At 32.7% G+C, this 10909-nt stretch overlaps 1 long non-coding RNA gene across 2 annotated transcripts; it reads right to left on the reverse strand.

Moving 5' to 3' along the window:
* Positions 1–2163: 2163 nt before the first annotated feature.
* LOC119256540 (uncharacterized) lies at positions 2164–9490 on the reverse strand. Of its 2 annotated transcripts, none has more exons than XR_005127821.2 (4): positions 9365–9490; positions 8159–8235; positions 7055–7110; positions 2164–2189 (listed from the first exon to the last, which is right to left on the reverse strand). It is a non-coding gene; the product is annotated as an uncharacterized LOC119256540 (long non-coding RNA). The 2 variants fall into 2 exon arrangements; XR_005127819.2 differs by lacking the exon at positions 2164–2189 and adding an exon at positions 5739–5759 and having other exon boundaries at positions 9365–9489.
* Positions 9491–10909: the final 1419 nt, after the last annotated feature.

The raw sequence follows: 10909 nt of genomic DNA on the forward strand, positions 1-10909 counted from the left end.
TATTTAAGGGAAAGTGAGAAAAAATTAAATAGGATGAGGGTCTCCACTGGCTAAGGGTTAAATCGCAGGCTATTACCCTGTGGCCTGAGTTCCCTGCCAGGGAGCTAATCCCACAGCACATGCAGACCTCTCTTGTCTCTCAGCCCCTCTGTTCCCCTCAGCATGATTTCAGTAATTTGCCTGTTCTGCTCCCCACTCTGTCTCTGTGAATCCTCTCACCTTCCTACCTCTGGCTACACCCCAGTTCTCCTACTAAAAAAAAAAAGGAGAAAGAATTAATGAGAAATAAAATGTTTATCAGAGTATAAGTTAAGCCAAAGGTTACAGAAAGTTTTTATTTTTGTTATATCATTAACATATTTAATAGAGATGGACTGACTCCCTCCTAAAATTGAGACAGGACAAGAATTCTTTATTTGGTAATAAAGAGAAATGAAAGTTACTCTAATTGAAAAGGAATATAAAAAACTGTCTTTTTGCAGGATGGCCTCACTTGTAGTAGAAAATTATAGACTCCAAAAGAAAGAGCTATATATAAACAATTTCAATAACTTTGGCAGGATAAAAAAGCCATATACAAACCCAACAAATAATGAGAAAAATCCATAAGAATAAATTTTGTAATCGTGGTGTTTTATCTGACAACCTTGACTGGGCACAATGTCAGAATTTTGATCAAACACTTTTCTGGATGTGTCTTTAAGGTTTTATTTTCTGTCTTATTATTGTTTATTGATAGATCACAATTTAAATTGAGGGACATTTAGTAAAGCAGATCCACCCTTCAGGAAGAGCTGCAACTAACAGTGTTGCCACTTGGAATTCTGTAAAATCGAAAGAGGTAACTTCAAGGCTTACAATATAAATTAAGAAATTTTGCACATTTTATATCTGTCTATCTATCTATCTATCTATCTATCTTCTATCTACTATCTATTCTATCTATCTCTCTCCTGTCATCTATCTAAAGAATAATTTATAAGAAACATTGGCTTAAATTTCTGTGTAGTAATACTATATAGTTTACTCATTTACCTACCTCTACACTTTGTATTTTATAGGGCATATTCTCTGGCTCAAAATCTTCCTCAGTATATAAAGAAAATACCTTCACTCTTATGTTTATTTGATAAATCACATGTTCAAACCGATTGAAGGTTCCAAGGCTCAATTCCATAACTTACATTTCAAACTGCAGTAAGCCCCTATAAATTTTAAAAAGGTGAATAATCAAATAATGCAACTTGGAAAAATTCACGAATACCACCTAATGAAATTTTTAAATAGTATGGGGGAGATTTACTTCTGGTCTTGAGTCTTTCAGTGGCAAGATGGGAAAGAGTTACTGAGACTCCACAAACTTACTGAGGTAGACAGAATGGTGCTACTATTACTATTTGCCCAGCAATTAATATGTCATGAACTCGAAAGATATCAAAAAATCTTAGCTAGGGTTAAATAGAAAACTGTGCAAGATCCCAATACTGAGATTTGCCAGTGACAGTTTCCCACAATAAATTCAGCCTAACTTTAGAACCCCTATTATGATTTTAAAATTTTAAAAATCATTTCTTAAAAATATATTTTATTCTATTATATATAAAATATATATTCACAACCTGAGTCCAGTACATGTGCTAATGAGACCATAGAATTTGGGTAACCTTCAATATAACCTTGGTAATGGGCAAAATTCTGAAAAACAAAAAAAAATATATATGAGAATCCATGTTAAAGATAACTCTTTTAAATATATACAATATATATGCATTAGTATGTATGTCAAATACTCGAAACTGTAGTAAATTGTCCTGGAAATCAACCCCCTTATTGACAATGACATATAATAGCCCAGGAAAGATTATCTGTTCGAAGTCAGACTTTGTTAGCACATTGCCATCTAAGCAATGAGCCAGAATCTGTATAACCATTCATAACAATATATATAAGTATAGTAACAAACGGTATAACTTGATTAAAAACTGTGAGCTTACCTATTTGCCCCTGCTTCTAAATTAGGATCAACCAGAGAAAGCACTCCTAATATTTACTCCTAAATATGACAGAATATTTCACTTCCAGTTAGCCCACATAAAGCTTTCTTATGCCAACAAGCGCCAATCAAAGGCGAAAGTCTTCTCTTTTTCTTCTATATACAACTTCGTACTCTTCTGTCTGCCTTTGACTATCTGCAAAAATGCAAGTGATAGTGACTGTCTCCTTTTGCTATGGCAAGATCTGAATAGCCTTTACTTATTCTCATTATTACTTTTTTGCTTGTTGCACAGAATATTAGATACTCACCATGAAGATACTCATCATACTTCATGTCTCGATGAAAACCAGACATGAAGAGAAAATCTTCACCTAGAGCAATGCATGCATAACAATCATAACATTCAGAGGAATAATGATACTTTTCATCATACACATATTAAGTATCATTGCCCATTATATACATATGTGTATACATGCACATATATAAACATATATACCTATCTGTGTACATGCATGTATACATGTGCATAATAGGTATACATGTATACACATATATGTGTGTCAGGAGACTAGGAAACAATGACATAAAAGAAAAGAAAAGGCTGAGAAGAAAAATGTCCTGGTATGCAGTATTATATATTGAGGGAAATTATTTTTCAAAAATTAAGATATCTAAAATTGACTTTCTGATATAACAGCATGAGGAGTTCCACAGATCTGCTCCAAATGAAATGGATGAAAATTTCAGGTGAACAACTATTAAATTCCTCGGAAATGGTCTTAAGGATAAATGAGTCAAAGAGAAATGAATAAATAGCTATTCAAGAAAAATTATGAAAATAGGCAAAAATGAGAGTTATGATATTTAAGTAAAAACTACACTTTTGTCCCTTCCTCCACCCCTACAAGCTTAGTGAAATATTCTAGACTTGGTGCAGCCAGGAATTCTCATTGGGAGGAGCAAGATGTTCACATTTCTCATCCTGCTTCCTCCAGATACTTCTTGTTGTGGCTGAGTTCCAAGTCAATGCAGTCAAGAGATAAGGGCTCCTTGCTTTTCTGCCCAGGGAAACAACAGAGGCTTTAACTAAAGTAAATGTAGATTATACATTTAATCATCCAGGAAATCTAATCATTCAGATTCATAGTCAGTCAGTGATCCCATGCTGTGTGACGCAGGAATCTCTTTGTCAGCAATGAAGTACAGCAATGGATTTATGTGTTTGAAATGAACAGTTTTTATCACATCCATTATTGTCCAGTAGCAGTTGGCCTAATTGAAAAAGAATAGTAGGCTACTAAATACTTACCATGGTATTTGAAAGACATTAAGCTGCAAGTCTGGGATGATATTTTAATGAGATTATTTGTAAGGTATGGTTTCCATATAGCCAACGAACACATATAGAAATGTAAGGTGATCTTGTTGTTTTACCGTAGTTTAAACGTGGATAGGAGAGTGCTAAGTAGTCAAACGAAACTGAGTAGTCAAAGTTGTAAAATGTTAGTTATTGATGCTACTCAGTTCAAATTAACCACATGCCTGCTTTGTGCAAATTAATCTGGGCCACTTAATTATTTTTCCCTTGCCAGATAGTACTGATGTGTTACCAGTAAGGGTGGAGACCATGAGAAGACGGAATGGTTTACAACACAGTATTTGATGTGGTACAGGTTCATGCCTCTTCATGGATATGTTACCTTACCACACTCGTCAAAGCATCCATAATCCTCCACCATAGTCTGCTATGTTCTCCTCTCACACCCTCTCCCTCTAGACTGTCTTTGTTATCCTAGTTCTGTGTCACTGGTTGTTTCTTATATCTGGAACTCCTATGTTCTTCAGATTTCACTTTACTTCATATTATTTATTCAAATTTCTATTATAGCCTAAAATTCTTTATATTAAACTTCCTCTATTCAAATAATGGATTTATTTCTTATGTTAATTAGACACAGACCAAAACAGTCTCTTAACTTATTAAAAAATGTCACTGACATATCATCATATTGGATTATTTCATATTTCCCCTCAAATACTCAAACAGCTCTTCATCTGTATTAATCACACTTTATAAGATCAAAGTAAAATACCTTTACTTTTCTGCAAGGCTTATTATACTTCCTTCTAAATGTGAATTTTATTATCTGGAGATAATGTTTTTGATTATTTGAAAATTTATAAGTTGTATTTACATCATAAATAGGTTGATTGGAAAAACTGGGAATCAATAAACTATTTTTAGGTCAGCATAGGATAAAATTTTCATAAGGGATAAAAGTATGTTATTATTGTTTTATAATTTCCTTCTCTCATCATTTATCTTATTTTTATCATTATCATTTCTTGCACAGCTTTACTTTATCATATCTTATTTAAAGCTTTATTTGTACTGGAAAAGAAAATGTATGTTGTGACTATTATGTACAGTCTTCTACAAATAATTGTAAAATTGATAGTTCCATCTAAGTTGTAAATCTTTTGCTAAGTGACCATCTCCTCTACCAATTATTGAGAAGAATTTTTTTTAATTTTTAATTTTGGTATTTTTAAATGATATTTTCTTTCCCCCACCCCCTCAGATTGAGTCCCCATAGAATTTCCTTCCCCAAGGCACCCATGCACCATCACCACAGTCTCCTGTTTCCTCCTTACTCCCTCTGATCCCTCTCCTCCTCCTCCCCTGTAGTATGTCTGATTTGTAATTGTCTGTTTTTGCTTTGTTGTGTTTTGTACTGTTACTATTTTTTTTTTACACTGATGTCTTATTTGGTTCCCCTATATTCTTGTTATAAGTGAAACCATCTTAATATTTTCTTTTTTTCTGGCTTATTTCACTGAGCATAATTCCTTCTAGCTCCATCCATGTTGCTGTGAATGACATGAGTTTATCTTTTTTGATTGCTGAATAATATTCCATTGTGTATATATACCACATCTTCTTGATCCAGTCATCTATTTTCTGGCATTTGGGTTGTTTCCAGGTTTTACCTATTGTAAATAGTGCTGCAATAAACATAGGTGTACAGGTGCTCTTTTGAATCAATGTTTTTGTGTCCTTAAGTTGTCCTGTGTATTTCTGTCTCTCCAATTCTAACTCTGTCTCTGTCTCTTTCTCTCACTCTCTCACATACACATTCACAAGTACATGTCACATGTACACATATATAAATGATAACACTGATTGACAGTATATATTATTTATATATTTATGGAGATGACTCCCATATATTTGCCTACTCTATTGGGCAAAATTTAAAGTATCGCAACATATCTATTTCTTCTGTTAAAAGCTTAGTTTGTATAAAAGTACTTTAATTTCAAAGTATTGTTTGATTTACTACATGAAAATCAGAAATGTAAATGAAAAAAAATAACAATATGCAAAGGGTAGGGTAAAGATAAATGGGAAAAACATTATCTCAGGCTTGGTGGGATCCCTGCAATCTATGCGTACTTCATTATTTTAACAATTATAGGCATTATGAAAGTTCCAGATGTTTCAAATTTAAAAACATTTAATATAATCCTAAATATGCATGAAATTGTTGAATTGTGCTAAAAAAAAAAATCAACACAAACACACAACTCTGATTCTTTGTGCTTTAGTAATGTGTGGACCCTAAGTTAAGGTGATCACAGAAATTCATGTGACAAAGGTAAAACAGCAAAATCTATACCTGAAACTGTTGTTCAAAAGGTTTCTTACTTCCTGAGCCATTATAAGCATAAACTCTAAAAATTGTGAGGTAAAAATGTTCTGCAAAAACAGGGGAAAAAGTACTTAATGGAAAATATTTTCCTAAGCTCTTTTTTGAATATATATATATATATATACACTTTACTACAAGTAAGGAGGCAGAGTAAAAGAGTAAGGGAATAATAGAGGGATAGAGCCTCTCAACAGGTAAATCCTGTTCTAATTTCACTTTAAAAAAAATCTAGTTGCTAAACCTCTCTTCACTTACTTCACTGTCAGACTGTTCTCCTAGCTGTTTTGTAAGCATTGCTGGAAAGCTTTTGCCTCAGGGTGTTTGCACAAGTTGTTCCCACAGCCTAGTATTTCTTTAAAATGATTCAATTTCTCAACTTTTTCAAGTCTTTACTTATAAACTAACTTCTCAGTGAGATGTCATCACAACTTTATACAAATGTGCAACTTTCCCAATTATCAAAGTACAGGCATTCCAAACATTAATTCTTGCTTTGTTTTATTTCTTTGCTTAAGCATATATTACCATCTAACATTTTATAATCTACTTATTTATTATACTATTATTAGTCTTGTATGAAAACAATATAACTGAGATTTTTTTTTTTCTTCTTTTATTGAGGTAACACTGGTTTTCAATGCCACATATAATATAAAGATATAATTTCACACCTCTTCAGATTTGTTACCACATCACAATCACCACCAAGTCCTTCACCATTGTCCGTGGGGTTCCCTTTCCCTGTTAACTGTCCACCTTTTTCCTCCTTTGGTATTCTCAATTTTATAGTCTCATATCTAAGATTTGGTTTGTTTTTTTTTTCTCTAACCCTTTGTTTTGTATCTCTAAATTCCAGATGTAAGTGAAGCCATCTGATATTTACCTTTCTCTTTTGGACTTATTTCTGCTTAGCATAATCCCTGACATTTCCCTCTATGTTATTAAGAATGGTGAGTTCATACTTTTTTAATGGTTGGGTAGCATTTTCCTAATCCACTCATCTGTCCTTAGGCACTTAGATATTGTGCTAACTTGGCTAATTGTAAATAGTGCTGGCTATTAGAAGTGTCTCTTTAAAAAGTATAAATGTCTTATATAGTTACTTCATAGAGAAAAAACAGTTGGCCTACCTGTGCATTAAGAGGGGTTTTAAAGCATAAAATATGAGACAAATAAACCACAAATATGCCTAGAAACATTTACACATACAAAATAATTTCATTCTGGATAATTATAAATAATAATTATAAACTATATATTAAAAATGCATACTATAATAATAGTCATAGCCAATAATTGTAAATTATTGTAACAAAGAAATGTAAAAATGTAGATCACCTACTTTTGCATTAAGTTCAGGGTGTATATTTTCCCATCAATTGTAATGTTGTAGGATAGCTGGCAGGAGAGTATATTAAAAAGGAAAAGTGAGAAGAATGTTAGGAAAACTATTATCTTAGGTACTCTATTATTGTAAAACATAGAAAACTTATTCAGTGTTGGTTCATTTCTATGAAATTTGATATTAAAATATTTTATAAGAAAAATATTTAAGATTAATAAATATTATCTAGCAAATGAATAATTTTGTATATAAAGATTGGGTGAGTCAATATCTTTATATTATTGGGTCTTCCAATCCATTTCTGACTGTACCCAGTGCTTGTATAAACAAACAAACAAAAACAAACAAACAAATGAATAAATAAATAAATCTTTAAAAAAAAATCTCTTATACTGTTAAAATTTCACATATTTTTTACTATTTAGATTGAATTTGAAGTTTATATAAATAAGCACTCCTTTCAAAATATGCATTCTATTTAAGCTTGTAATCCCTGTATTAAATTGAGGGTTGCTAATGAGATATTTGTATATAAATTACCAGAATATCTACTGAGCCAAAAAAAAATTAAGGTAGGTATGGTGTTTAAAAAATACATTTCACTTCTTTAGAAATATTCCTAAGAATTAATGAAAAAAGATTAAATTTTTAAATTAATTTCAAGAACAATATCATGAACCAAAATAACATGGAGACTTAATGAATATCATACTAGCAATGAAGATACAAAAGAAATTCATACAGCATTTCATTAAATCAAATGAGTGTCATTCCATGTAAAGAAGCCATAGCTTACGACAAAAAACAGCAAAAAATTTCCCATATGTAGGTGAGTGAGAAGAAAATCTCTAGATGGATCTGGTCAATATTTGAAGACACTTAAGAAGGAAACATTTAGAAGATGGAATTTTGGATTTTGATAATAAACATCATAACATCATTGCACCATACTCCTATGAAACATTTTTAATTTTGGTTCATTTTCAAAGGGCTTTTCCATTGGGTATAAATATAAAATGTAGCAAGTGTACATGGATATAACTTCTTAGATACAAAACTGTAATGTGATTTTAGAGTGTGAAAATGTTAGGGTTTAATTACATGTGATTCAACTCCTCCAGTTGTCATAGACCTTATTTTCTTTGGAATCATAATTTGCACACGTAGTCTTTCAGAATCTGCAAGGTGCAAAATATTTTATTATAGCAACTCTTAACACCTCATAACCTCCTTCAATATTTTCTCTTCTAATACCACAGTATTCTACATACCACTTCTTTATTTATATCTTTTTAAAGTAACTTTGATCCCCAGTTCTTTCTAAAACTACAAAATAGGTATTCTGCTTTAGGAATATTGTTCAATAAGCAGATTGTAGTTACCCTGAGGCAAGAGGCCAAAGGATTTTTGCACAAAAATTCAGGTTTTTTTGACCGTCCTACTACAAAGTCCAGAAGGTCAAAACTTGCAGAGCAGGATAAAATAAACTCTAATTTTTTTTAAAGGAGTTGGAATCCTTGTATTTATTATGCAATGTTTCAGTTAAAGAATATCATTTGACCCTCGATTATGAAATATACAAGCAGTTTTAATTTTTTTCTTTATAAATTCTACTTTTAAAATAACTGTAACATTTGCATTCGATTCTATAGACAAAGTTCCCATATTGTGAACTGGACTTTTGCATGATTAACTTAATGTAGTATATACAAATGTTGATTTTCAATGATACACACCAATAACTTACTTTGCTAAAATGCAAAGTTACTACAATTTAAAAAAAGTATTAAAAAAAGATTGAATAATCATTACTGGAACTGTTATCATAAATGGTTCTTTTATTCCTGAGTTTTTTATTAATATGGGGAAAACTAGCTGGGTAATCAAATTTTATTTTCAAACATTTTTTAAAAATGGTATCATCTTTACAGAATTAACATTGGTTAACAACACAACACTACATATGACTTTGGGGTTTATAGGTTTACACCTCTTCAGATATATGCAACCAGAATGAAGCTACAAAAACCATGGCATTTTCCTTCTTTCTCATGGCTGCAAGACCAACAGGAAAGCCCGCTTCCCCTCCCTACCCCCCCCACCCTCCACCCCTCACCCCCACCCCCCACCATGCATCCGATGTTGCTTTTAACTTGGGAAGGTGACAACGTAGGGGTGGGCTCAGGCTTTTATAGTTGGAGTCTCCACAAGAAAGCACTGCCCCAGGAGTAATCCAGCCCTTCAAGAGGGAAACCGAGAGGAAAGCTGACGTCCCCCAAATGACATAAGAGGGTTTTCTCTACGTACTGTAGTCTGTCTGGATCCCGACGAGCCCTGTGAGCAGAAGCAGAAAGCACAGCATGGCTAGGTGTCCTGGATGGTCGCCCAAATAATGACAGTTGGCTTGGCTAGGAGACAGTTGGGAGCGCGAGGAGACGCCTTGGGACCACCCACCCCGCGAACTGAGAGCAGAGCTGGGTCAGCGGGGTGGGTTCAGTGCGCTGTGCACTGTGAACTTTCTTGGTCCCTAAAACTGAAGGAGGTTTTGTTTGTTTTGAGGGCTGCTTTGAGGCTAAAAAGAAGCAAAAATATCTCCACAGGCAAACCTGAAAGAACATCAAGGGAACAAACGTGTACTTTTCTGAAGTGAACTTTAATGGATAATTGAACTTTTAATTGTGTTTTAATTTATATATATCAGTACACTTGCATAATTTAATAGTCTATATCATATACATGTGTATATACATGATATATAGCTCATACATGTGTACATGTGTACAGCCATGACTATAGATATTATATATATGAACAAAGTAGGATAATTAACTCTTAATGCCAAATGGAGAAACAGGAGTCACAAAACTCCCCCAGATTATACTGACAGTGAATCCCCTTTAACACCATTAGTCAGTTTTCATTGTGTTTGAGATTTATGTGAATGAAATCAATCACTGTGTACCCTTTTATGTTTGAGTTGTTTTAATATGATAATCATAATATCCACCCATATTGTCAGTAGCAATAATTTTCCTCCTTGGTTACTATTACACATTAGAAAATATAATACCGTCTGTTTTTCTGTTGATCAGCATTTGATTTATTTACAGTTGCAACTATTAAGAAAATATTTGGTTATTTTATTTCTTGTACATGCTATTTGATGAACATACATAGTGGTTTTTATTGGGTATATTTCTATAATGAAATTGCTGGGTCACAGAGTATTCTTTATTAGACAATTCCAAAAGACACTTCCAAAACTTCCAAAGAATTTTCCAAGATTGTTGTATGAATTTGTGTTCTCACCAGAAGTATATAAATAGTCCACTTTATATTAATGTAATTTTTTTAAACATTTATTTCAACTTAGTCATTTTGGTGGACATGTAGAGGTGCCACATTTTGGTTTTCATTTGCATTTCTGTGTTAATGAAGTTTAACAAATACATTTTTTACTGGTCATTTATATATAACTTCTTTGGTAATATCTTTGAAAATTTTGGTACATTTTCTGGTTGAGTGACTTTGTTTCTTTCTAGTATATGCAGAATCCTTTTGCCTATTGTAGATATGATTCCTTTGTTAGATATAATGTGTGCAAATATCTTTCCATACTGGGACTCCTAGTTGATGGATTTTTGCATATAACCATTCATATTCAGAAATTTACTTTTTTCCCAATTTATTGGGATTTTCTTGAGATACATCTGTTCATATATGCTGAATTGGCGTGGGTCATGCTACTCATGCTGTCTGACAAGGTCTGGGCATGGGGGAAATTTCTGAAAAGTCAGAAAACTTCATAGCTGGCTCCTGCTACTTCCTTTCATTTGTTTGTGGCAGTTATTG

Source organism: Talpa occidentalis, unplaced genomic scaffold (assembly GCF_014898055.3).
Source record: "Talpa occidentalis isolate TD23 unplaced genomic scaffold, MPIMG_talOcc4v2.1 talOcc4.306, whole genome shotgun sequence".
In the NCBI taxonomy this organism is placed as follows: Eukaryota; Metazoa; Chordata; class Mammalia; order Eulipotyphla; family Talpidae; genus Talpa; species Talpa occidentalis.